General features: G+C 33.2%; 1 long non-coding RNA gene across 1 annotated transcript; it reads right to left on the bottom strand.

Moving 5' to 3' along the window:
- Positions 1-1761: 1761 nt before the first annotated feature.
- On the bottom strand, positions 1762-26435 carry LOC127732303 (uncharacterized). The gene is made up of 6 exons (XR_007996170.1): positions 26211-26435; positions 12019-12072; positions 11631-11684; positions 11375-11419; positions 8711-8785; positions 1762-7268 (listed from the first exon to the last, which is right to left on the bottom strand). It is a non-coding gene; the product is annotated as an uncharacterized LOC127732303 (long non-coding RNA).
- Positions 26436-26727: the final 292 nt, after the last annotated feature.

Raw genomic sequence — 26727 nt, forward strand, 5'->3', positions numbered from 1 at the left:
AAACTGCATTTGACCCCTATGTTGTATTTTTAGCCATGGCGGCCATGTTTTTTGATGGATCAAAACTTCGGATACAATTTATAAATTAGATACCCTAAGAAACATATAGGTAAAGTTTGAAGGTATTTGGCCCAGTAGTTTCAGAGGAGAAGATTCTTGAAATAGTTTACGACGACGACGGACGACGACGACAACAGACGACGGACGTCAAGTGATGTCATAAGCTCACACTGGCTCCGGTGAACTAGAAATGACCAAAGCACAACAACACATTGGCGGGATGCATAGTCAAGAGGTTTTGTCGACGATGTCCTTTATGTCAGTTACACACTACAGACATCAAGGGTGGAGTAAGATTACAATTGACTGCAAATCAAAATTGCTAAAATCAAAAGGGTACTTTTCATTGATTGGTTGTTGATTGCCTTACGTACAGTGGCAACTATTGTATTCATGTTCAGGACCAGAACAAGTCAATAAAAAATACAAAAGGTATGTCCTGTTAAAGTAGATGTCCGATGAATGATGGGAAATTTGGATTGCAACTGGAAAATGAGGGTATATTCGATAGGTACAGTAATTTTGCTTTGCAACAGACCATTCAAAGAGTTGTTCAAGGGTTCTTTTATCGTGCTGAGATCGCCAATGGGGTATGGTAACTGTTTAAACCAATTCCATATGTGACCAGAAATAAGTAAATTAGTCTTTTTAAACATCATGCAATAAAGCAAATCAATCCGAAAAACGTTGATTCTAGAACAATACAGAAACCACATTTTTTGAATATCACATCAATGCAGTAGCCTTTTTTTTATTTTAACCTTACAGAGTACACACAATGGAATGTATTGAAGAAGAATCTAGAACCAGTTTACCTAGAGTTTGCTATAGAAGCTGAGTTATTTGTAACCGACGAGAAAATGAAAGAGGAATTAGGAAAAATATCTTACGCGATCTTGACAAATTGCAAAGGAAGCGGAACAAATAATGCTATTACTGCTACACTCCTACCTATTTGTCTTGGTAACTACTTTATTATTATGATTTTATTATCTGTAAATATTTATAAATCAGATAAAAAAAAGCAAACCTAGTTCACTCATTGCAGTTAATTAAGACAGATAACTTCGCATGTAAAATAAGTCTGACAATTCTACTCCTCAGCCATCTTGAAACAATTGGTGCTGGCCTTATTGATGAATAAAAAACTTTAAAACGTTGCATCAAAAAGAAAAGAAGACTCGTAACGAAGAAATAAATCCTTGCATTTTCTTTTTTCTCCATTTAAAAGTCCATGGTCAATGTAATAAATAGAATTATTCATCCTATAATTCAAATATCGAAAAATATCTTATCTCGTGACCGAACAACACTGATAATAATTATTGGGCTATGCTAATTCGTAAATAAGGTGTAGTTTTGTCAATCCCTCTGAATTCTTGGATTATTTATTCTATAATTAATTATAGATTATCTTTAATTCGATTTTTTTTTTAAAGTGAACTAGTTATTATTCATGTGATACCAATTTTGCATGATATTTTCCAGGAGTGTGACACAATCTCGTTCTTCAGCCCACTCTATGAATATTCGCGTATAATTACAGCTTTTTGCCACTGTATGCTGTTCCCGCGTATCGATAAACCTGACGATCATAAACGGCACTTTCTGAAAATTAAATAAGGTAACAGAGGTATTGATTTCATCCCTATTTTGATAACGCAGAAACACCTATTATTTCGTATGCAAACAAAAAACAACTAAGCAGAAGATTGATTTTAATTTTACGTCAGTTATATCAGACGTCAATGTAGAAAATAATACTCCTCTAACTAGATTGATTGATTGATTGTTGGTTGCTTAACGTCCAGTGGCAAATATTTCATGCATATTCAGGACGAGAACAAGTTCACAATAAATACAATAGGTAGGTTCTGTAATAGATTAAGGGATTAAGGTCGGACTGCCACGGGAAATGAGGGTATATAGGATAGGGACAGAAATTTAGCCTTGCAACAGGTCACCTACGGACCCCTCAAAGAGTTGTTGCAAGGGTTCTTAACGTGCAAAGAGCGTGGCACTCTCTTTACACGAGGCATCGGATTTAACGTCCCCATTCTGACCGGACGTGGCTGCAAATTTGTACATCCCGCACAGCCAAACGGACGCCCCACTTTAGCACGGGTTTTACTGCCGGTCGGAGGAAGACCAATGGTGACCATACTTCTATTCCCCAGTCACCCTTGGGGGTCTTCTAACTAGAAGACTGCCAATCGTCGAATTTGAGATATGATCCCTATGGCCATGCTATAACGGGGACCTCAATATGGTTAAAGACCGAGAGGTTAAAAACCTTTTGAAAAAAGGACCAAAATATCGTCCTCCATCTAAAATTGATTTGAAATTAGTGTCGTCGGGTCACAAAAGACGCTCTTTTATCGTATTGCTATCTCGCGTTAACGAGAAAAATCTGATAAAAATCTCTTGATTCTTATTTTAATAAATGTATGAGTGTTGTGGATATTCGAATATAACATTTTTAAAGTAATACAGAAATAACTAAAACAGTACATAATACGCCTCTTTATAGAATAAGAAACAAGTATTTTCAAAGCGGTTTGTGTTTGTACCGTCCGACAAAGCAGCCAACAATGTGGTGTTGGTATGCCGTTAATACTACACGGACATTCTTATAAATGAAATTTCAAATTCTTCTACATTCAAGTGTGTGCGCTCCAAAGAGAGTTACATAGTGAACAAACATATCAACACTACATCATAACTTTAGGCCTCTTCTGAACATTTGAAGGTCGCTACTTTGTATTGGTTACCTAAACTACATAAAAAAAACAGTAAAATATCGTTTAATATCGGCCTGTATTAAGTATTCTACAATATTTCAGTGATTTTAACTAGTTCCTTACTATTACCTGTTGTTAGTAGTATTAAGTGTGTCACTGGTAACGTTTAAATTCGCAAAAGAATATCGGCAATAAACTTTTAAAATTATTATATGTAAAATGACTTGACAAGAAACGGACCAGGAAACTTCGGAATTGGAAAGCAGATATGAATGAATAGGTCCGTGAACCAATACTTTTCAATGTCACAAAAAAGAACATAATGCTTTCAAATTTTATGTTCTTCTACAGTATACATTTAAATTTTTGGATCTCATTCATGTTGAGAACGCATACCAAATTAATATATTGTATAATAAAAGATTCAATATTTATCAACTATATTGACTTAGATAATTTAATTATTTTCTGCTACATATGCCGGCGACCAATATCATATGAATGATGTAAAAGAAAAAGATTTGGGAATAATATAGTATTATTGAGGGTTTTTGAATAAATAGAAACAAGAAAGTGTTATATACAATGTTCTCATCAAAAGAATACATGAGGAAAAAGCGCTTTACGAACATTTCGGGTTTTTTTTATATTTTAGTAGGAAGTAAAACATGCAAAAGTTGACTTTATATATAGCATAGGAAATAAACTCGCGTGTCATAATACACAATTGATGTAACGATTAGAGTTGACGAAACGGTTCTTACAATGACGTTTTACTTTTATAACCCTTGAAATGTTATGGTAGGTAACATATATGAATGATTTATAGATTTTTGTTTGCCTGACATCTAAAAAGAAGAAATAAATGATAGAGGTCATACATTGCAACAGTCCCTTCTGAGTTGTATTGTGTATTCTTACAACGATTATAATATACAAGAAAAATTGTTGGTTGCTCAATTGTTTCTTGCTAAACGTTCAGTGGCCAATTATTGCATTCATATTCAGAACAAGGCGCTATTAAAAATTTATACAATAGGTAGGTTCTGTAAGGAATAAAGGATTGCATTAAGAAAGCCACTGGAAATGAGGGTATGTTGGATATTGGGCAGAAAGTAGCCTTGTAAAACTACGGATACCTCCAGGAGTTGTTGCAAAGGTTCTTAACGAGATGAGAATTCGTGTGCATGAGAAATCGGATTTAACGTTCCCTTTCATACTGGACGGAGTGCGTAGTAAGACACACCACAGCGCCCCAGTCTAGCGAGGGTGCTACTGACGGTTGGAAAAAAAATGATCATGTCCCATTGCAGCCTCGTGGTTCGTTATAAATCAGTGATATTACATCGTACCTATACGTAACCAAATAACATAAGGTGTGCCAATAAGGCTTGATTGCTTTCAATAACAAGATCAACGGCATATTCTGAGAGCATACATTAAAAACAAATTCAAGTCAACGCTGAATACGGTAAGAAAGGCGGATATTTAAAATTTTGACAGCCACAAAATGAAGGCATGTTGCATATGTTAAAACATTTAGCTTCGCAATAGGCAACCTTTTGATCGCTAAAAGCGCTGTGGTACAGATTTATCTACAAAAAGTTAATCATTATTTATTCGAAGGACATCAGATTGTTTATGATTTCATTGTCTTCTATGGAAGAAAGGATAACCCGTTGCAGCCTTGTCGACGAATATAACCAATTCTCGAAAATTTGGATGAATCATGGTTACTTCTCCACTATGACATTCCTCTCTGTCACGAAGTACAGGTATCGGAAACGTTAGCGGAACTGTTGGAACTCCAGCCATATGCAGCCACCGTTCATGTGCGATATAATCTATGTCCGCTATTAATACAGGAAATTTCCGTCAGGGGTTAAACCAAGAATGTTATTTACTGCACTCCAAACACAGCAATTGTAATATCTTTGCCACTATTTAAACGACCCTGCAACCAAAGTTTCAAACGCCTGACACTACTGACAGTCTTCTCCCCGATGGCTATTTTTAGGTAACATTTGATTGATTGATTGTTGGTTGCTTAACGTCCATTGGCAAATATTTCATGCATATTCAGGACGAGAACAAATTAATAATAAATACAAAAGATAGGTTCTGTAATAGGGGCGTCCGGGGTTAAGGTCGGCGAAATTCAGACTACCACGGGAAAATGAGGGTATATTGGATAGGGACAGAAATTTGGCCTTGCAACAGGTCACATACGGACCCCTCAAAGAGTTGTTGCAAGGGTTCTTAACGTGCAAAGAGCGTGGCACTCTCTTTACACGAGGCATCGGATTTAACGTCCCTATTCTGACCGGACGTGGCTGCAAATTTGTACATCCCGCACAGCCAAACGGACGCCCCACTTTAGCAAGGGTTTTACTGCCGGTCGGAGGAAGACCAATGGTGACCATACTTCTCTACCCCAGTCACCCTTTGGGTTAGATAACATTTAATGCTTAGTCCATGTAAGGAACATAAACTACATACACCTTTTGTAAACCTAGGTCCTATCATGCATTAAAACTTCCTAGATGCATCGGTAGATTTTGTGGTGTACATACGGCCATTAATTACTATTTCTTTTGATGAATTTTAAATAAACAATGTTCTAGAATTTGACATAAAAAAGAGATGAATTAAGCTTCCAAATTGTGAACCTTCTGTTTCTATGTCACAACATTCATGCAGCGCCTGGATACGGAGTATATATCTCCAAATTGATACAATTCATAGAGGGTTGCTGCTCACAAGGAAGCTATTAAATCAATAGTTCCAAATATTGAAGTTGAAATCTTCCCTTCGTTAATTTTACGGACGCCATCACGAGTTGGTTTACTGTTATGGAATATCCGTTTCACAGGTGATATCGGATTTGATTTTTGATTTTTGGTGATTTAACGCCACTTTTGGTCTATTTCGTGGCGGCCAGTTTTTATTGGTGGAGGAAGCCGGAGAAAACCACAGACCTTCGATAGGAAAACTGACAATCCTAGTCAATTAAGATTGGAGTCGAGTGCACCCGCACGAGCGGGGTTCGAACTCACAACCTCAGTGTTGACTGGCTAGTGATTACAGTACTAACTACTTAGACCACTTGGCCACCGATGCCCCCAGGTAATATCGGATATGTTCCTTATGTCGCAACTACAATCCCGTTCCCTTTTCACGAATGTGACCTACCGAAATAGACTATTTACCGGGTTTGTAATAACATGAGCAACACGACGGGTGCCACATGTGGAGCAGGATCTGCTTACCCTTCCGGAGCACTGGAGATAACCCCTAGTTTTTGTTGGGGTGCTTGTTGTCTAGTTTTTTATGTTGTTTCTTGTGTACTATTATTTGTCTGTTTGTCTCTTTCTTTTTTAGCAATGGCGTTGTCAGTTTATTTTCGATCATTATTTGATTAAATCTAAAATCAGTATATGGTATATCACAGTTAAATAATGGGTCATCCAGGGCATTTTTTGCTTCCTGCTTTACAACCAAGTGTCCATGGACATGTATCGGCGAGCGTTATCCAGTTACGTATGGCAGTAGCTCAAATACCCCTGAAACATGAGAGGTTTTAGACAGTGGAGACTACTAACTAATGAAGAGCAGAGAAACAGAGCTTGCGCAAACACCTGAATCACTACCAAAGTCGCATACATCAACAAATTAAAAAAAAAAAAATATAATAATATCTGTGTCCTCTTCCGTCATCATTTGTGTCTGCAATTAATTTAAATCACAGTTAAGGTAAACAAAAATCAGTGAAGCGTTAGGTCATGTAGCACAGATAAAGATCAAGGGACAATTTTATCACCGGTCACACCTGGATCTGAAGAAAATAGTCGGAATTGTTCATTTCCGTCAAACCGGAATCCGGCATATCTATTGTTATGCCCGACTACGTACTGTAGCTTTAACACATTTCGGTAAAGCATTTAAGCATAACGACTAATTCGAAGGCAACTGACAGAGACAACTTTAGCACTACAATCTTTGAAGCGGCTCAATGTTGCATTGTTCAGACAGCTCTCAATCTCATCTTTTTGAGAAGATTTCAACATGGTTAGATCTTTTCTAATATTTTCTAAGCTTGGTCATTAGTTTTGTTATACATGTCAATGTCATTCTTGATTTTTTTCAGAGCAAAGTTGTATGTTGCGATGGTAACACCTAACAAGGCTATTTCATTCTGGTTCTGAGATTCATTTTGGTTTTCATCAACATCCGTGTCCATGTCCTTCTCTATTTCTGTCTTTATTGTGTTAATCTCACTTTGTAATTCTAGTTGATTTCTTTCCCACTCTTTGTTTTTGTTTTTCAAGTTCACCACTTCCGTTATTATTTTTTCATTGTCGTTAATTAGCCCTGAAAGGGCGCTTCTGTTTTCCTTGAGAATTTCTTCTTTGAATTTGTCAAACTTCCGTTGAACTATCAGTTCTAAGTTTGAAAGTGATATACATTCTAAAAAAAAGAAAGAGGTGACGGATCAATATGAACTATCAGCTGACAAGAGTGATTTTAATGTTTTGCTTTGTTTTTCTTGAGCATCGACTATCTGTTCGTAATAAGTGATTAATAACTTTTCAATCATACAATTACTTCGTAAATAGAAAACACGATCTTATCCAAAACCATAGAGTGATCATTTGCGTTTGCCGGATGCGTTTACTTGAATTATCTGCCTAACCATGATACCATCACTTAACCTCATCTCTAAACTTATTCTTATCTGCATTTTACCCCCCTGTCCTTATTACCACTTGTCTCTTTATCTTCTCCTTATCCTCAAACGTAACGTTCTCTTAACCTTAAACTAAAATGAAATCTTATCGTATCCTTAGACATGACCTTATATTCAACCTTATCCTTATGGGTTAGGGTTAGGGTTAGATCTAATCTTATTCAAATCTTCACAAACATAACCCTAGCTCTAACCCTTATAATTTACCTCACCCTCAACCTCAGACTTTATAATTAGATTTTAGTTCGCATTTTACAGCTTTACCTTATTAGCACTATAACATTTTATTCAACCTTATCCCTATCATTCTCCTTAAACTTAGATATAACCTTCAACCAAAAATAATCCCCATCATTACCCTACCCTAAAAATTAACCTAATATCCTTTGATATATCTTTATACTAACCCGTAATGTAAAATTTATCCTAATTGTTTTCCTTAACCTTAAACTTAACCTAATCTTTATCCATAGACAACAACTTATACTATTCATTAACCATACCCTTATCCTCGAACTACTTTAATATCAAATTCTATTTCGTACATGTCGTTACTAAACGCCAGTCTAAGCCCAATCTTTTTTGTGATCGTCAATTATCCACCTCAACCTCAAAAGAGGAATGGTCGGTGGCCTATAGATGTTAGAATTGAATCAATAATAATTGAACTGTAGTGAATCACCCGATATGTGCCTTTTTTAGAGACAAAATGAAATAACGACATAACAGCACCCACATTTTTGGTGGGTTTCGTGTTCCTCAATCTTTATGTTGTGTTTGGTGAACAATTTTTTGCTTGTCTTTTTCTTTTTTAGCCATGGCGTTGTCAGTTTATTTTCGACTTGTGAGTTTGAATGTCCCTTTGATATCTTTTGCTTCTCTTTTATGAGAACATAAGATTCGTTTTAGTCGTATAAAATTATATGTATCGTTCTTTCTTAGGATGATACAGTACGTCATTTTCCATTATAGGAAAGGAGGAGGAGGTATTCGATATTATGAATGCAATTATTTTTTACAAGACTATTGAAACTCAAAAACTTCAGGTTTAGGGTTGAGGTAAAAGCGAAGATTCAACTTTCTGTTCAATATACTTATAAAGGCAATAAATGTATCTCATGTCTCATTGATATGTTTTGACTTTAAAACTTCGATAGCTTACCACTTTCTGATTCATCATCAGAACTTTTGTAGTTTTCTGTTGATTGTGTTTCAGTTGGGTTTGCCATGACTCAATCTGAAAAAATTAGAAAAACGTTGGTTTGCCTTGTGATAACTCTTGTTTTGAAAACTCCAACTTTCAATTTACATTGCTTTTAGCCAGCAAGTTACCGCTGTTTTAAACCCTAACTTAAGCGACTAATTCGTCATTTAAAACTAAGACTTATCCTTAAACTCTGTATTCATTCTTAAATTTATCCTGGATCACATCTTGCAGTACAACGTATCCCCAGTCATACCATCACTCCTTCCTGTAACATTGCGATGACTCATCTTTACCAATGAAGTTTGTGTTGTTCAATCTCAGTTTTCTATGTAGGCTGTTATTTATTTTTCGGTCGTTCTTCATTTTGCTATTGTATGATATTATCAGTTCATTTTCGACTAATGAGCTTGACTAGCCAATATTTTCCAATTTTTTATTTACCCCAAGCTCTATTCCTAATTTAAGGATTGACAGTAAGCTCAATGTCCTCAATAAAAAAGTAGAATATGAATATCGTTAAAGTATGTGTATTCAAAATGATACCCGAATGTTATGCTAAACGTTTGAACTTGATAATAATGTGAATTAAATAGTAAAACTAGAAAACCGGCAGGTAAATTGGCAGTCATAACTGCTTTTCAGTATTGGTTAAAGCTGACGTCATTAATAATCATTACCGTTTTTAACATTTCTTATCCACAATCTTATTGTTTACGTTGTCCTGATCCACACGCAATTGTTCTATGAAAAATGGTTTTTAATTAACTTATTTTTTCTTTCAATTTATTCTTGTTCCTTTACCCTAAACTTGACCTTATTTATATCATTACTCTAATCCTTGTCCTCAGATAAACTCTTGGTAACAATTTCATTTTGTTCATATCGTATCATATTCCTTACCTTCATCGTAACCTACTTCTCTACGTATGCTTAAGAACATTTGTGCTTCTTGAAAATTGTTATCAATTGCAAACAAATGGCATCCTGGTTGACTTGAAATTATTTAGTTTTAAATTCTTTATATTTAGCCTTTTATGATTTACTGTTAATCTTTAAGTGGTTATCGGTTTTGCCATGGTTTTGTCAATTTGTTTAGGACTTATGTGTTTCTGTCTCTTATCTTAACACCAGAAGATATACATATTTACCTTGTTCTTAGTCCATTCAAATTGTATGTGAAGAATATTTCTACTTAATTGTCGTCGTCAAAAACAAAATAAACAAAATCAAGACTGTGCAATTGGCAGTAAACTATTAAATCATCAAAGCCGACCTCACAAAAAATAGCTATGTATTCTACTCCGTTTAACATAAAGTCCAGGACATCTAGGTTTTCATTTTGACAAAAAATGATAGCTTGTCTAAATTCGATATGAGATTCGAATCCAACGAATGCATAAGGATAGTTCAAATATTCCATTATGCAGAGCTCCATCATATCCACCTGATCAATTATACATTTTGTGGAAAAAAAAAGTTCTGTCTAACCCTTACCCTAACCCTTACCCTCAAATATTCCTACGTCAGCCATATCACAACCTTAATATACCCTTCTGTCTAAGTCTACACCCCGATATTGTCTATAGACCTAACCCTAATCCTTTGGACTTATCCGATACTATATTATTATCTTACGTTTATCAACAATCATTCCTCAATCATATCTTTATTCTCAATTTTTTTTTATGCTTAACCTTACCCTCAGACATAATCTTATACTTAACATTATTCCTATCATTACCCTTAACATTATACCTTTCCTTGTCTTCTCCTTTTAGACCTAACATTGTACTTAACCTTATCCTTAAACTAATTATTAAACTTATCCTTATCCTTAGGTGATTTATAATATTGGATTTTATTTCGTACATATCGTTTCTACACTGCAATCTTAACCCACTCAAACGTTTACACAATACAGAAATGCATTGCTTCCATGATAAATGAATATGTATTACAAGTAGAAAGCATCTAATTTTATATGACTTTTATTTAAAAATAATGCAAAGTTTTTGTAAACGGAATACAAGATATTATCCAAAAATGTGGAGTGATCATACATTTCTTTCTGTGATCCTGATCCATTTGTCTGAAATACTATTTCAACCGTATACAATGACTTATATTCAACTTTGGACTTCTACTATATTATAATCTTAAGTTTATCAACACTCACTGCTTAATCTTTTCTTTATCCTCAAAAGTAATTTTATACTTCACCTTATCGTCAGACGAAATGTTATAATTATCAATCATTAACCTTAACCTTATAATCATCATAATTTTTGTCCTTAGACGTAATCTTATCCTTAACCTTGTCCTCAGACATAATCGTGTACTTAACCTTAACCATCTCATTACCCTTAACTTCATCTTCATCCTTAGACGTAACCTTATTCTTAACCTTATCCTGATCATCAGACTACTTTAATATTGGATTTTGTTATGTACATGATTACATGTCCAACTTGCAGATTTATAATAGATCTGGTTCTATTCTCTTTTCACTAAACCCATAAGGATACTGCTATTGATTTGTTTATGCATTCAAACCTTATTTATTCTACCTTCATGGACAATGCCTTTTTGATTTTAGTATAATGAAAAAATATTACTTACCAATCTCTCTTGAAGCTACAACCTCGGTACTACTCGGAAAATGACCTGAAAAAAGATAACTTTAATATTGGATTTGGTTTTGTACATGAGTACATGTTCAACTTGCAGATTTATAATAGATCTGGTGTTCTATTCTCTTTTCACTGAACCAATTAGGATACTTCTATTGATTTGTTTATTCATTCAAACCGTATTGCTTCTACCTTTATGGATAATGTCTTTTTAATTTTTCGTATAATGAGAAAACATTACTCACTGATCTCTCTTGAAGCTACAACCTTGGTACTACTCTGAAAATACTAGAAATGACCTGAAAGGAATGACAAAGTTATTGAAATCAAACCCTAACCCTAACTTTTTACATTATATTAAACCTTATACTTAACATTATCCCTACCCTTATACTTATCTTTAACCTTATCTTTATCCTCAGATGACTTTAATATTGGATTTGGTTTTGTACATGATTACATATGAAATTGAGTATGAAAACTTGTAGTTTTATAATAAATCTCGTGTTCTATTCTCTTTTCACTGAACCCATAAAGATACTTCTATTGATTTGTTTTTTCATTCAAACCTTATTTATTCTACCTTCATGGATAATGTTTTTTCAATTATCGTATAATGAAAAAGTTACTTACTAATCTCTCTTGAGGCTACAGCCTTGGTACTACTCGCAAAATACTGGAAATTACCTGAAAAAGGGAATAATAAAAAGTAAAATCACAAAAATAATGAACTCCGAGGAAAATTCAATCGGAAAGTCCCTAATCACATGGCAAAATCAAATGACAAAACACATCAAACGAATGGACAACAACTGTCATATTCCTGACTTGGTACAGGCATTTTCAAATGTAGAAAATGGTGGATTGAACCTGGTTTTATAGCGCTAAACCTCTCACTTGTACGACAGTCTTATCAAATTCTGTTATATTTACAACGATGCGTGAACAAAACAGACATTATAAATAAAATAGTCAAAATATGGGTACAGCATTCATCACTGTGTTACAATATCAAAACAAACAATTATTTACAAAAAAAGCACAAAAGCATCTATCAAATTAAAAAACCACATTCATTGCTTCGCGTGTCTGACGTCAGAAAATGTAAACGTCATATAAGAAAAAAGTTTGTCATTCAATGTTTATTCAAAACAATTTTATAATTTCACATGGGGAATGTTGGTATACAGGGTTAAAAAATCAAAAGTTATGTTAGAATTAATTTCAGAAATAGACCGAGATTTAAAATTGTCAAGAAGTTCTTTAAAACTTTTAAGAATCCACATATGGTAAATACCACTATGCGAGTAAAATAAATTTGTCGTTTGTCGTTCAAAGTATTTTCAAATTTATAATAGAACAATAACATAATGACATATAATAGAACAATAACATAATGACGGGATCTTTTAAAGTACAGAGTCACGTTATAAGAACCACAGAAACACAAAAAGTCGCATATACAAAACACACCAGCAAAAATGAAAGATAATACAAACACATTGACGGGATGTATAAGTACCTAGCCACGTCAAATGGATATCACAGAAAACAAACCAAACAGTAAAAGTAATATTAATAATAGAACAAAGACAAATGAAAGAACAATATTACACGTTGTTAAGATGATAAACAACGTCAGTATGCGGTAAGCGGTATTATATATCAAACAAAGTTTAAATACATTGAGGAGCATGTGTATATAAACAGTACACTAGCCAGAGTTTTGGACAAACGTACATTCAGGCACACGAAAAGTGTCAGGCAATTTGTTGAAAAGTGTCATCAACAAATCAATAATATAACACATGGTTTGCTGTTTAAAAGGTTTTAAAAAGGTGGAAATCAAAAGATAGGAGATAGAATAAAATCGGTCATTGTGTTTAAAACTTGCATAGAATCAAAATTGTTAATCATTGTTTTACGTTTGGAATCGTAAAAAATCACCTTAAATTATGGTTAGGGTGAAGGTTAACATAATACTTAACCCTGAATTTAACCGTAGACGTATTTTTTTTTACTTAACCGTATCGTCATCTTTACCCTTATTTGCATTATTAACCTAATCCGTATTCTGTGACGACTTCTCATATTGTATTTATTTTGTACATATCGTTTCTACACCGAATGCTTAATCCAATCATTTTTACATCGTTTACACAATACAGAAATGCATGGCTTCCAAGAGAAATGGATTGTATTGCAAGTCAAAACCATTTTATTTTACTTGACTTAAATTTAGCAATAATGCACAGATTTTGTAAAATGAATACAAGATCTTACCCAAAGGTGAGGAGTAATCAAACTCTTCTCTGAGTGTTCCTTGTCCGTTTGTCTGATCTACTATCTCAACATTACACAATGACTTATAATCTATAGACTTATTTGCTATTATATTCTAATCTTAAGTTTATCAACACCCATTGCATAATCCTATTGTTAATCTCAAAAGTAATTTTATTCTTAACCTAACCCTAACCTCGTTTCAACACTGCAATCTAAACCCAATCATGTTTAACCGTATAGGGGTCGAGGCGGAGTAAAACCAGCTGCGCATGGTCCTGGAGATCGACGACTCTCCTCACACAACAGATTTTCAACACTTAACGACGAATCAGAAATGGAAATCGAAAGTGTTCCGCCACCCGAAAGATTACAATCTCAGGGTGAGCGAAATAAGAATGCTGGCAAACTCGATAGCATTCGCCCGTCTATTAACAAAACATGACTAATATCATCCAATGGAATTGCCGAGGTCTTAAAATAAATCTTCTCGAGTTGACGCTTCTAGTTCAGTCTTTTTTACCTACTGCATTTTGTCTTCAAGAAACTCATTTAAAAGAAAGTGACAATGTATCTTTAAAAGGATACAACATGTATAGCACATTTTCTAAGGTAGATGAACGTGCTGCAGGCGGATCATCCATTTTCGTGAAGGACAACGTCATTCATAGCACAGTCCAACTCACCACGGATCTGCAGGCAGTTGCAATTCGTTTATCATTAGATAAAACAATTACATTATGTTCTATATATATTCCACCCAATTCAATTATAGATAAAGCTAAACTCAAAAACCTCACTGATCAATTACCCTCACCATTTATACTTATGGGCGACTTCAATGCACACAACCCCTTGTGGGGAAGCAAGTCTCATAATATCAAAGGTAAGATCATTGAGGACTTTGTCTCTCAAGAAGGATTATGCATTTTTAATAATGGATCTAATACTTATCTTCATCCTGGAAACGGGTCTTATTCTGCTATTGATATCACTATTTGCGATCCCTCTCTTCTTCTGGATTATTCATGGCGTGTTCATGATGATCTATGTGGAAGTGATCACTTTCCAATAGTACTTGAACATCTTTTTACTTCTGCCCAACAGAGAGTACCACGTTGGAAACTTGACAAGGCGGACTGGTCCTTGTTTGAGAATCTCTGTCAAGCGGAACTTCAGTCAAAGATGTTTGAGACTGTACAAGATCCAATTTTAACTTTTAATACAGTTTTAACGTCAATTGCTGACAGAACTATTCCTAAGACCTCGGCAAATCCGAAACATCCCAGCAAACCATGGTTTGATGATGCTTGTGATCAAGCAATGGGTGACCGTAAAAAATCTGAAAGACGGTTCAATCAACAACCAACGACAGAAAACTTGAGTAATTTCCGTGTTTTTCGCGCTAAGGCACGGCGGACTTGCAGGCAAGCACGACGAACGTCTTGGAAGAAATTTGTCTCGGAGATAACATCTCGCACTCCGATGACAAAAGTATGGAACATGATACAAAAGATAAAAGGTAAAAATTCTAAAGCCACAGTTAAACATTTAAAAAATGGCAATGATTTATTAACATCTGAAAAGGATATTGCCAACAAGCTTGGTGAAACTTTTGCGAAATCTTCTTCTTCTAACAACTACAGGGAAGATTTTAAAAAAGTTAAAAAACAAAAAGAAAAAATTAAATTAAACTTTAAATCAAAAAATGGTGAAAATTATAATAAACTCTTTTCCCTTGAAGAACTTAAAACATCTCTGTCAAAAGCCCATGATACAGCTTGTGGGCCTGATAATATTCACTACCAACTGTTAAAACACTTGCCAGATTCCTCGCTGGAAGCTCTTTTGCAGCTTATGAATTACATCTGGGAATCTGGTGATTTACCATCAATCTGGAAGCTTGCAACCGTCGTGCCTATTCCAAAACCAAGTAAAGATCACACGGATCCTATTAATTATCGGCCAATTGCTCTTACCAGTTGTGTCTGTAAAACACTAGAACGGATGGTCAATGATCGCCTTGTTTGGTTCCTGGAATCCAATGGGCTTTTAGCCAATATCCAGTGTGGATTCCGCCAAGGTCGCAGTACTCTTGACCATCTTGTTCGATTCGAATCATTTGTCCGTAATGGTTTTGCGAAAAATGAACATGTAGTGTCGGTCTTTTTCGATCTAGAAAAAGCCTATGATACTACATGGAAGTATGGTATTTTAAAAGATCTGTTTGATATGGGGTTGAAAGGCAATATGCCAAATTTTATTTCGAATTTTCTATCTAACAGACAATTTAATGTTAGAGTAAATTCAACCATGTCTGATCTGTATGATCAAGAGATGGGTGTCCCTCAGGGCAGTATTTTATCTGTTACATTATTTAGTCTTAAAATCAACAGCCTTGTTGAAGTTTTAAAAAGTAATATTGAAGGTTCATTGTATGTTGATGACTTTTTAATATGTTATAGAGCCAAAAATATGAATAACATAGAAAGACAATTACAGTTATGTCTTGGAAGAATTGAAAAATGGGCCTCGGAAAATGGGTTTAAATTTTCCACTTCAAAAACGGTCGGGATGCATTTTTGTAACAAAAGGAAATTGCATCTTGATCCAGAACTCACTTTGTACGGCAACCCAATTAAAATGGTTGATGAAACCAAATTTCTTGGGTTAATTTTCGATAAAAAGTTAACCTTTCTAACCCATATCAAAATGTTAAAATCGAAATGTTTAAAAGCACTAGATATTTTAAAAGTTGTCGGCAGCACCGACTGGGGTGCTGATCGCAACATTTTACTTAATTTATATAGATCTCTAGTTAGATCTAAACTAGATTATGGCTCTATAGTGTATGGCTCTGCAAGGAAGTCCTACATACAGATTCTCGATGCTGTGCATCATCAGGGTTTGCGTCTCTGTCTTGGCGCATTTAAAACCTCACCAGTTGAGAGTCTGTATGTAGAGGCTGATGAGCACTCACTCTCTAACAGACGTTTGAAGCTTGCACTTCAATATGCTGTCAAACTAAAAGCCTACTCAGATAATCCTGCCTACAGCTGTGTTTTTAATCCAATTTATGAAGATATTTTTGCAAAACATGAAAATAAAATTCCTCCGTTAGGTATACGTTTAAAACCACATTTAGCTTCTTTTGATTTAAAATCTGTTGCTCAAGTTGAAACTTGCAAATGTCCTCCATGGGAACTTCCCAAACCAAAAATGATATTTGATCTCCGTGAACACAATAAAAATAAAACAAATCCTCTTTTAATTCAGCAACACTATGCTGAAATCAAAGCCAATTATTCAGATTTTTCAACTGTCTATACTGATGGATCAAAAGATGGTGACAGAGTTGCATCTGCTGCTGTCTTCAGGGACAGAGCTGCAACTCTCCGTTTGCCATCTGATGCATCGATCTTTACTGCTGAAGCAGAAGCAATAATTTTGGCTTTGAAATTTATTGCTTCTTCAGATAAATCCAAATTTATTATATGTTCTGATTCACTTTCATGCTTACAAGCTATACAAAATACTAAAATTAAAAACCAAACAATTCTCAAAATTTTATATGTAATGAGGAATTTAAAAATTCTTCTTAAAGAAATAATATTTCTATGGGTGCCGAGTCATGTTGGAATCCTTGGAAACACAGCTGTAGACCTTGAGGCAAAGAATGCCCTGGGTGACCCTTTATCTAACTGTGATATACCATATACCGATTTTAAATCTAATATTAGAGAATATGTTTTTAATATATTGAAAAATGAATGGAGTAAAAAAGATGGTAATAAATTACATGAAATTAAACCTAATTTATGTAAACCTTTCAATAATTTTATGTGCAGAAAAGATCAGTGTGTTATTTCTAGATGTCGTATTGGTCATACTAGAATAACACACGAATATCTTTTAAAAAATGAAGTAGAACCACAATGTATACCTTGTAACTGCAAGTATACTATTAAACATGTTTTAATCAATTGTATTGACTTTGCTGATATTCGTAAGAAGCATTTCAATGTCAATAATATGTATGATTTATTTAATAATGTTTCATTTACAAATATTGTTTCATTTTTAAAAGAAGTTGGAATATATTCTAAAATATAAAAATGTTATTATATTTAAAACGATTTTAAATTTTATCACGTTATCTTAATGTTCATTTTTATTTGTAAATAATCAATTTGCTTTAATCTAGAATTTTAGTTTATTGAAGGACCTTTTGTCTGATTTTAAGAATATGCTTTAAATTGTAAAAAATATTCGAATTAGCTCTCGCCGCGATATAGCCTTGTTGTGCTAATGCGGCGTAAAGCAACCAACAATCAATCAATCAATGTTTAACCGTATACTTAACCTTATCCTTATCATTACCCTTAACCTTATACGTAACCTAATCCTTAGATGTTACCTTGTACTTAACCTCATCCTTACCGTTAAACTTATCATTAACCTTGACCTTATCATCAGACGACTGTATTATTGTATTTTACTTCGTACATATCGTGTCTACATAGTAATCTCAACCCAATTATTTTTGTCCTCGTTACACAATACAGATATGCATTGCTTCCCAACAAAATGAATATGTTTTGCAAGTAGAAAGCATCTTATTTTACACGACTAAATTTTAAAATAATGCAATGGTTTTGTAAATGGAATATTAAAGAGTGATCATACTCGTCCTTGTGTATTTATGATTTGTTTGTCTGAAATACTATCTGACCCTCATACAATGACTTATACTAATCTATAGACTTATCCGCTACTATATTAATATCTATAATCTTAAGTTTATCAACACTCACTCTTTACACCTCTCTTTATCTTCAAAACTAATTTTATACTTATCCTTATCCTCAGACGTAACTTATACTTATCCTTATCCTCATCCTCAGACACAACCTTATACCTAACCTTATCCTTGTCAATCCCTTTAAACTTTTACTTAACCTCATCCTTATCATTACCCTTAATCTTATACTTAACCTTATCCTTATCATTACCCTCAACCTTATACCTAACCTTATCCTTATCATTATCCTTAACCTTATACTTAACCTTATCCTTATCATTACCCTTAACCTTATACGTAACCTAATCCTTAGATGTTACCTTGTACTTAACCTCATCCTTACCGTTAAACTTATCATTAACCTTGACCTTATCATCAGACGACTGTATTATTGTATTTTACTTCGTACATATCGTGTATACATAGTAATCTCAACCTCAATCATTTTTGTCCTCGTTACATAATACAGATATGCATTGCTTCCCAACAAAATGAATATGTTTTGCAAGTAGAAAGCGTCTTATTTTACACGACTAAATTTTAAAATAATGCAATGGTTTTGTAAATGGAATATTAAAGAGTGATCATACTCGTCCTTGTGTATTTATGATTTGTTTGTCTGAAATACTATCTGAATCTCATACAATGACTTATACTAATCTATAGACTTATCTGCTACTATATTAATATCTATAATCTTAAGTTTATCAACACTCACTCTTTACACCTCTCTTTATCTTCAAATCTAATTTTATACTTATCCTTGTCCTCAGACGTAACTTATACTTATCCTTATCCTCATCCTCAGACGCAACCTTATACCTAACCTTATCCTTGTCAATCCCTTTAACCTTTTACTTAACCTCATCCTTATCATTACTCTTAATCTTATACTTAACCTTATCCTTATAATTACCCTCAACCTTATACCTAACCTTATCCTTATCATTACCCTTAACCTTATACTTAAACTTATCCGTATCATTACCCTCAACCTTATACTTAAACTTATCCTTATCAATACCCTTAATCTTATACTTAACCTTATACGTAACCTTATCCTTAGACGTTACCTTGTACTTAACCTCATCTTTACCGTTAAACTTATCATTAACCTTAATCTTATCATCAGATGACTGTATTATTGTATTTATCTTCGTACATATCGTTTCTACATAATAGTCTCAACCCAATCATTTTTGTCCTCGTTACACAATACAGATATGCATTGCTTCCCAACAAAATGAATGTTTTTGTAAGTAGAAAGCATCTTATTTTACACGACTATATTTTAAGATAATGCAAAGGAATTGTAAATGGAATATAAAAGAGTTATCAAACTCGTCCTTGTGTATTTATGATTTGTTTGTCTGAAATACTATCTTAACCTCATGCAATGACTTATACTAATCTATAGACTTATCCGCTACTATATTAATATATATAATCTTAAGTTTATCAACACTCACTCTTTACACCTCTCTTTATCTTCAAAACTAATTGTATACTTACCCTTGTCCTCAGACGTAACTTATACTTAACCTTATCCTCTGACGCAACCTTATACTTATCTTTACCCTCAACCTTATACCTAACCTTATCCTTATCATTACCCTCAAACTTATACTTAACCTTATCCTGATCATTACCCTCAACCTTATACTTAAACTTATCCTTATCATTACCCTCAACCTTATATCTAACCTTATCCTTATTTTTAACCTCAACCTTATACCTAACCTTATCCTTATCATTACCCTCAAACTTATACTTAACCTTATCCTTATCATTACCCTCAACCTTATACCTAACCTTATCCTTATCATTACCCTCAACCTTATACTTAACCTTATCCTGATCATTACCCTCAACCTAATACTTAAACTTATCCTTATCATTACCCTCAACCTTATACCTAACCTTATCCTTATCATTACCCTCAACATTATACTTAACCTTATCCTTATCATTACCCTCAACCTTATACTTAAACTTATCCTGATCATTACCCTCAACCTTATACCTAACCTTATCCTTATCATTACCCTCAACTTTATACATAACCTTATCCTTATCATTACCCTCAACCTTATACCTTACCTTATCCTTACACGTTATCTTGTACTTAACATGATCCCTGTCGTTAAACTTATCACTAACCTTAACATTCTCATCAGACCACTTTATTTTTTTATTTTACTTCGTACATATTGTTTCTACACTTCAATCTAATCCTGGTATCTATGATGAGTTTATCTAAACCACTCATTTTTTTAAACGTTTAGTAGTCAGCACTTCGGTGCTGACATTAATATCAATTATTTGGTCATTCTTATAAATTTCTTGTTTACAAAAGTATGAATTTTCGAAATACTAAGGATTTTCTTATCCGAGGCAACATGACCTTAGCCGTATTTGGTCCTACTTTTTTAAATTTTGGATTCTAAATGCTCTAAACTTTGTACTTGCTAGGTTTTATAACTATTTTGATCTGAGCGTCACTGATACACATTTGACGGTACCAGAAGTTCGTCCTTTTTTCTGTGACATCACCGACTACAATTTTTAATAATATTTTAGAATAAGACATGCTACATGTACCAATCTGATATCAGGTGTTTTATCACTATTTGTACGATTTTAAGCTTGTCCTACACTACAAACTGATTTTACTTGACAAAACTCGATATAATCTCGACAGTAATTAACTGTACTCGACTTTGGTCTCGACTTGACTTAATAAGTCATTACAGAGCTTCGCCACGATATAGCCTTTTTGTGCTGATGTCACGCAAAGCAATCATCAACCAATCAATCCTTACAGAGTTAATTAAATACCTTTCCTTTTGTATCTGTGTTGTTGTAAATATAGAAAATTATGTGTTTTATCATATTTACGGCTGTTATTTCTAAAAAAAACACCATATTTGTGTTTGATTCATTTTTTTTTCAACTTTGCCAAATAAGGGGAGATAACTCAGATAGTAGGGGAGATAACTCAGATAAAGTAATTTTAAAATAGAAAGTGTTGTGAATTTACCTACTTTAATATGTAGCAAGAAAACAAGTTCGGTGACCCCATTTTTTTTTCTTATCTGAAAGCATGTTATTAGAGCTATCTTCTCACATTTTATCTTAAAATTCTATCATGTAGTTTTCTTTTTAAAACACAAAATTGGATTTTCCATGCATAATCACCCCCAAGGGTGACTGGGGAATAAAAGTATGGTCACCATTGGTCTTCCTCCGACCGGCAGTAAAACCCTCGCAAAAGTGTGGCGTCCGTTTTGGCTGTGCGGGATGTACAAATTTGCAGCCACGTCCAGTCAGAATGGGGACGTTAAATCCGATGCCTCGTGTAAAGAGAGTGCCACGCTTTTTGCACGTTAAGAACCCTTGCAACAACTCTTTGAGGGGTCCGTAGGTGACCTGTTGCAGGGCTAAATTTCTGGCCCTATCCAATATACCCTCATTTCCCGTGGCAGTCTAAATTTCTCCGACCTTAATCCCGGACGCCTCTATTACAGAACCTACCAATTGTATTTATTGTTAATTTGTTCTCGTCCTGAATATGCATGAAATATTTCCCACTGGACGTTAAGCAACCAACAATCAATCAATCAAGCAATCAATCCATGGATGCATTATCTATACAAAATCTGACAATTTTGCACAATCTGTAGCGTGAAAAATAGTCCGGTGACCCATCCTTTTTTATTATATTTTTGAAAAAAGCATGATAAAAACTTCGTTTTGATAAATTATAAAAAATTTCTATGGATTTTAATTAAGACGCACAAGCCATCTTAACTGTTGTTTTAAATGCTATATGTTTCTTTTGTTTTAAAAAGAAAATAAGATTTGAAGTTAATATGTATTGTGATTAAGCAAAACCGTTAAAGTCAAATGAAACAAAGGAAATTAATGAAGGGAAAATGTATTTAAACAATGAAATCAATAAATGATAGACTTTCAAAGAATAAAACAAAGAGATCTTTGTTATCTCCATAAAAAAAGTGATTTAATAATCGTCCAGTGAAGCATCGTGTGTACCTTTCAAGTAAAACAAACATATTCTTTCAATATTTACATACAACAGAAAGATTTCAAATTGTAACATTGTTAAGGGACATTTGTAAGGCTCTGTGAAATAAAACAAGTTGTAAAGGGTTTCAAGTAATTGCTGTTATCAGCTAAAACTGAAATGATGACTGTAAAAAGTGTTTCGATTGATAATTTGTCTATGCTGACTTATTTATCAATCTTCTCTATTATGGGTTTCAAAATAATAGGCAGCAACGCACAAAGTTGGTAAAATCTTCATTAAAGAGCATTAACTCCAATAAGGAATCGAATAACAGTTTTGGTCATGTTGACTTATTTGTAGATCATGTCTTGTTGATCATTTGTGTTATTTAATGTTTGTATCTATGTATTATAGTTTGGAAAGATATAAGGCAAACACGCAAATATAATAATCGTCATTAAAGGGCAATAACTCCAAAAATGAGTCATGTGATTTTTTCGACAAAGTTGGCTTACATGTAAATATTGTCCTGCTGGTAATTTTTCCTTTTAACGTTTCCCTCTATCTATTACAATTTTAAAGATAATAGGCAAAAAATGGAGAAAAAAATTGTTAAAATCCATCATTAATGGGCAATTACTCCTAAAAAAGTCGTCTCACAGTTTGAAAGAAAATGAACGGTAGCTATATCGCAACATTTTGAGCATTTCTGTTCCTGTCAGATTTTCTATATATACCGGTTTTCGAGATAATAGACAAAACTGGCAATTTACCCCTATGTTCTGTTTACAGACATGTAGTGCCAGTCGGGGTCATCGGACACATTTTTTTTATCTAGATTAGAAGGTCGGGTAATTTTGGACTGCCACGAGAAAAAGAGGGTAAAATTGGATAGGAACAGAAGTTTTGCCTAGCAACCGGCCACCTACGAACCATTTAAAGATCTTAACGTGCAGTCAGCGTGGCACTCTTTACACGAGGCATCGGATTTGACGTCCCCATTCTGACTTCTTCATCCCGCACAACCAAACAGACGCCCCACTTTCGCAAGGGTTTTACTGCCGGTCGGAAGAAAACCTGTAGTGACCATATTTTTATATCCCAGTCACCCTTGGGAGGTTTAAAAATACACCTCAACAATATTTGTGACCAGGTTTGGTTAAATTTGGCCCAGTAGTTTCAGGGGAAAAGATTTTGGTAAAAGTTAACGGACGACGACAAGTATTTGGGACTGAGGAAGACAATCTCCGGACTCAACTGAGAGCCAAGATATACCTGGGATGGTATTACTCATATCTGATATGAAACACAAATTGGTTACATGCATATCGTTTTATTATGTTAAGTTATTTATTTTATTTGCTTATATATGCCTGGAATATAGAAAAGTTATTCTCTAAAGTAAATTTATTAAATAGATTCGTTCAAAACTATTTTTTTATATATTTTTTTCAATGTGGATATTTTAATGTACTTTAACATGTTTAAATCGACAAAAAATTGAAATAACATAGTTTACGTTAATCAAACAATATAACGGGTTTAAATACACTACAAACCAGTAAAAGTCTGAAATGGCCTATATTTGTACTCGACTGTACTGATTTTTACTCGACCAGTCTGAATTGGTCTGAAATTTACTTGATAATACTCGACTGTAGTCTGAACCATACTTAACAATCTAAACTTGTACTCGACCTTTACTCGACCAGTACTTAACCATTTTATTTTCGTCTGAACCATGCTCGACCTAGTCTGAACCATGCTCGATCTAGTCTGAACCATACTCGACCTAGTCTGAACCATACTCGACCTAGTCTGAACCATACTCGACTAAGTCTTAACCAATCTAGACCTAATTTTTGTATCTATCTATTGTATTTCATCAATTTAGGAACTGTTTTTAACAGCTATTTCCCCTGGCTAGAAATTTGAACAACAATTTGAAATTTAAAATGTATTCAATATGGCATTGAAACCAAAATTTCACAATAAACATAATATAAATTCAACACCATATTTATTAACACTTACATATATATATCACCATTAAAATAAAAATAAAACAAGCTGATCAAATAATCTCAAAACTGAATTGCGACTAATATTTTCAATGTTATTCAAATTTTTTTTAATGTTTCAGATATATTTTATGGTTACTGGACAATTTTCACCATTTACTTAAGCCTTGTATAGATTTATGGTGTCAGTTGAGTTTAGTTAATAATGCAGTGAACATTTTTTTTATTAAAATATATTTAAAATAGTATATAAAGCAACTTAAGAAATTTTAAAAATCACACTTTGTTTTGTAAAATCAAGAATTTAATATAATCATGATAATAGAACTTCCATAGCAATCCTTGATAACCATTTAAAAAAGGAAATGTGTTCCAAAGTTGCAGAAAAAATTTAATTCAATTAAATTTAAATAATTTTTTTCAAAATTAGAGACATGGCACTTTAATAAGGTTTATTTACCTCAGTACATGTGTGTTTTACAGGTAAAAAGAAAGCCCTTTTTTCTTAAACTCGTCTATTACTTATCTAGTGAATTCAAAAGGCCTTGCGATTTAAGTTTTACAGGATGTTGCAATTTTTAATGAATGTTAAATAGAAATTAATACTCTCTGACCAGGTGTGATCTTTTTAATGAGTTTGCCCCAAGCAGGAGGTATTACTCTATACTTTACTACTAATCAGAAGAAAAATTTTATCTATTTCTTTAATTTTTTTTATTCCTTTTTGATATATATTATATATAATATATCCCAAATTATAATAAGAATAGATATATTTCTAATATAAGGTTAAACAATTTCAGTGATTTTTTGGCTGTTGTTACCTCATTAAAAAGATAATTATATAACTATGGTATGCAACCATGAAACCTATATAGTTTTTCTTAAGGAATTTAGGAAAATTAAGTTTAAAAAAAAACACATGCCAAACAAGAAGCACCTTAATAAGGTTTTATTACCCTCAGTAAAGGTGTGGTTTTTAGTTAAAATAAAATCTTTTTTTTAACAAAACTCTTAAACTTTAAAATTAATATAATTAAATTATTATATAAGATAATTTAATTTAACTATCTCTATTTGATAAATCTGAGAATCATGTAAGGATGTAAAAATATGTTTTTATATATATCTTTATTTTATTATGGCTGTTGTTAGAGACATATAATACAATTGTAGTATATGTCTCTACTGTTGTCATGTCAGAAAAAAAACAATTAATTTTAACAGCTAAAATTTAAAAAAAAGTATAGGGTTTTTTGGTCAAGTATGGTTCAGACTGGTCGAGTATTGTTCAGCAATTGGTCGAGTATGGTTTAGACTGAAAAAATTGGTCGAGTACAGGTCGAGAATGGGTTATAACTGTTTCAGAATGGTCGAGTAATAGTTCAGGCTATTTTCAATGGCAAAGATAAGGGTCAAGTACAAATCAGTACGGTCGAGTATGGTTAAGACTGGGGTCGAGTAATGTCGAGTAAAATTCAGACCAATTCAGACTGGTCGAGTAAAAATCAGTACATTCGAGTACAAATATAGGCCATTTCAGACTTTTACTGGTTTGTAGTGATATCGACTAAAAAAAATGTAAAGAATAATCAAATTCCGATATTCACTGTAAAATATGATAAATATATATATATAATGTGGTCAAATTGTTTTATATATTTAGCTTTTAAAACTAATGATTAAAACTCACCTCACTGAAGTTTGATATGTATTTCACTATTCAGCCTTTCTTACCAATCTATTGTTTGAAAAAAAATCCATTTACTCTTTCTTTCTTTAGATATTGATGTCTTTAAATTACATTGATACCTCCGCAATTATAATTGTTTCAAATTTGTTGTTAACCTTTTTTTTTTAAAACTTTTACTTGTAAAACAATGTGAAAATTAACAATTACTTGTAAACCAGTGTATCACACAAGTTAAATGTCCGGTGAGAAGTATAAAACTGATCTAGTACACCGAAGTATGTAATATGATATGATTCAGTTTGGTTATAACTTATTGGTGTTTTAATGCAATGTATTTCTTTTGTTTTAAAAAGAAAAGATAAGAAGCCAATATGTATTGCAATTCAACAAAACCAACACCGTATATCATATAAAACAAAAGGAAATTAATGAAGGGAAATTGAATTTAAATAATGAAATCAAACGAGAAAGACATACCTTGTCAGAAAGACAGATTTTAAAAGAATACTAAACAGAG

This window comes from Mytilus californianus, unplaced genomic scaffold, assembly GCF_021869535.1.
Source record: "Mytilus californianus isolate M0D057914Y unplaced genomic scaffold, xbMytCali1.0.p SCAF_23, whole genome shotgun sequence".
Lineage (NCBI taxonomy): Eukaryota > Metazoa > Mollusca > Bivalvia > Mytilida > Mytilidae > Mytilus > Mytilus californianus.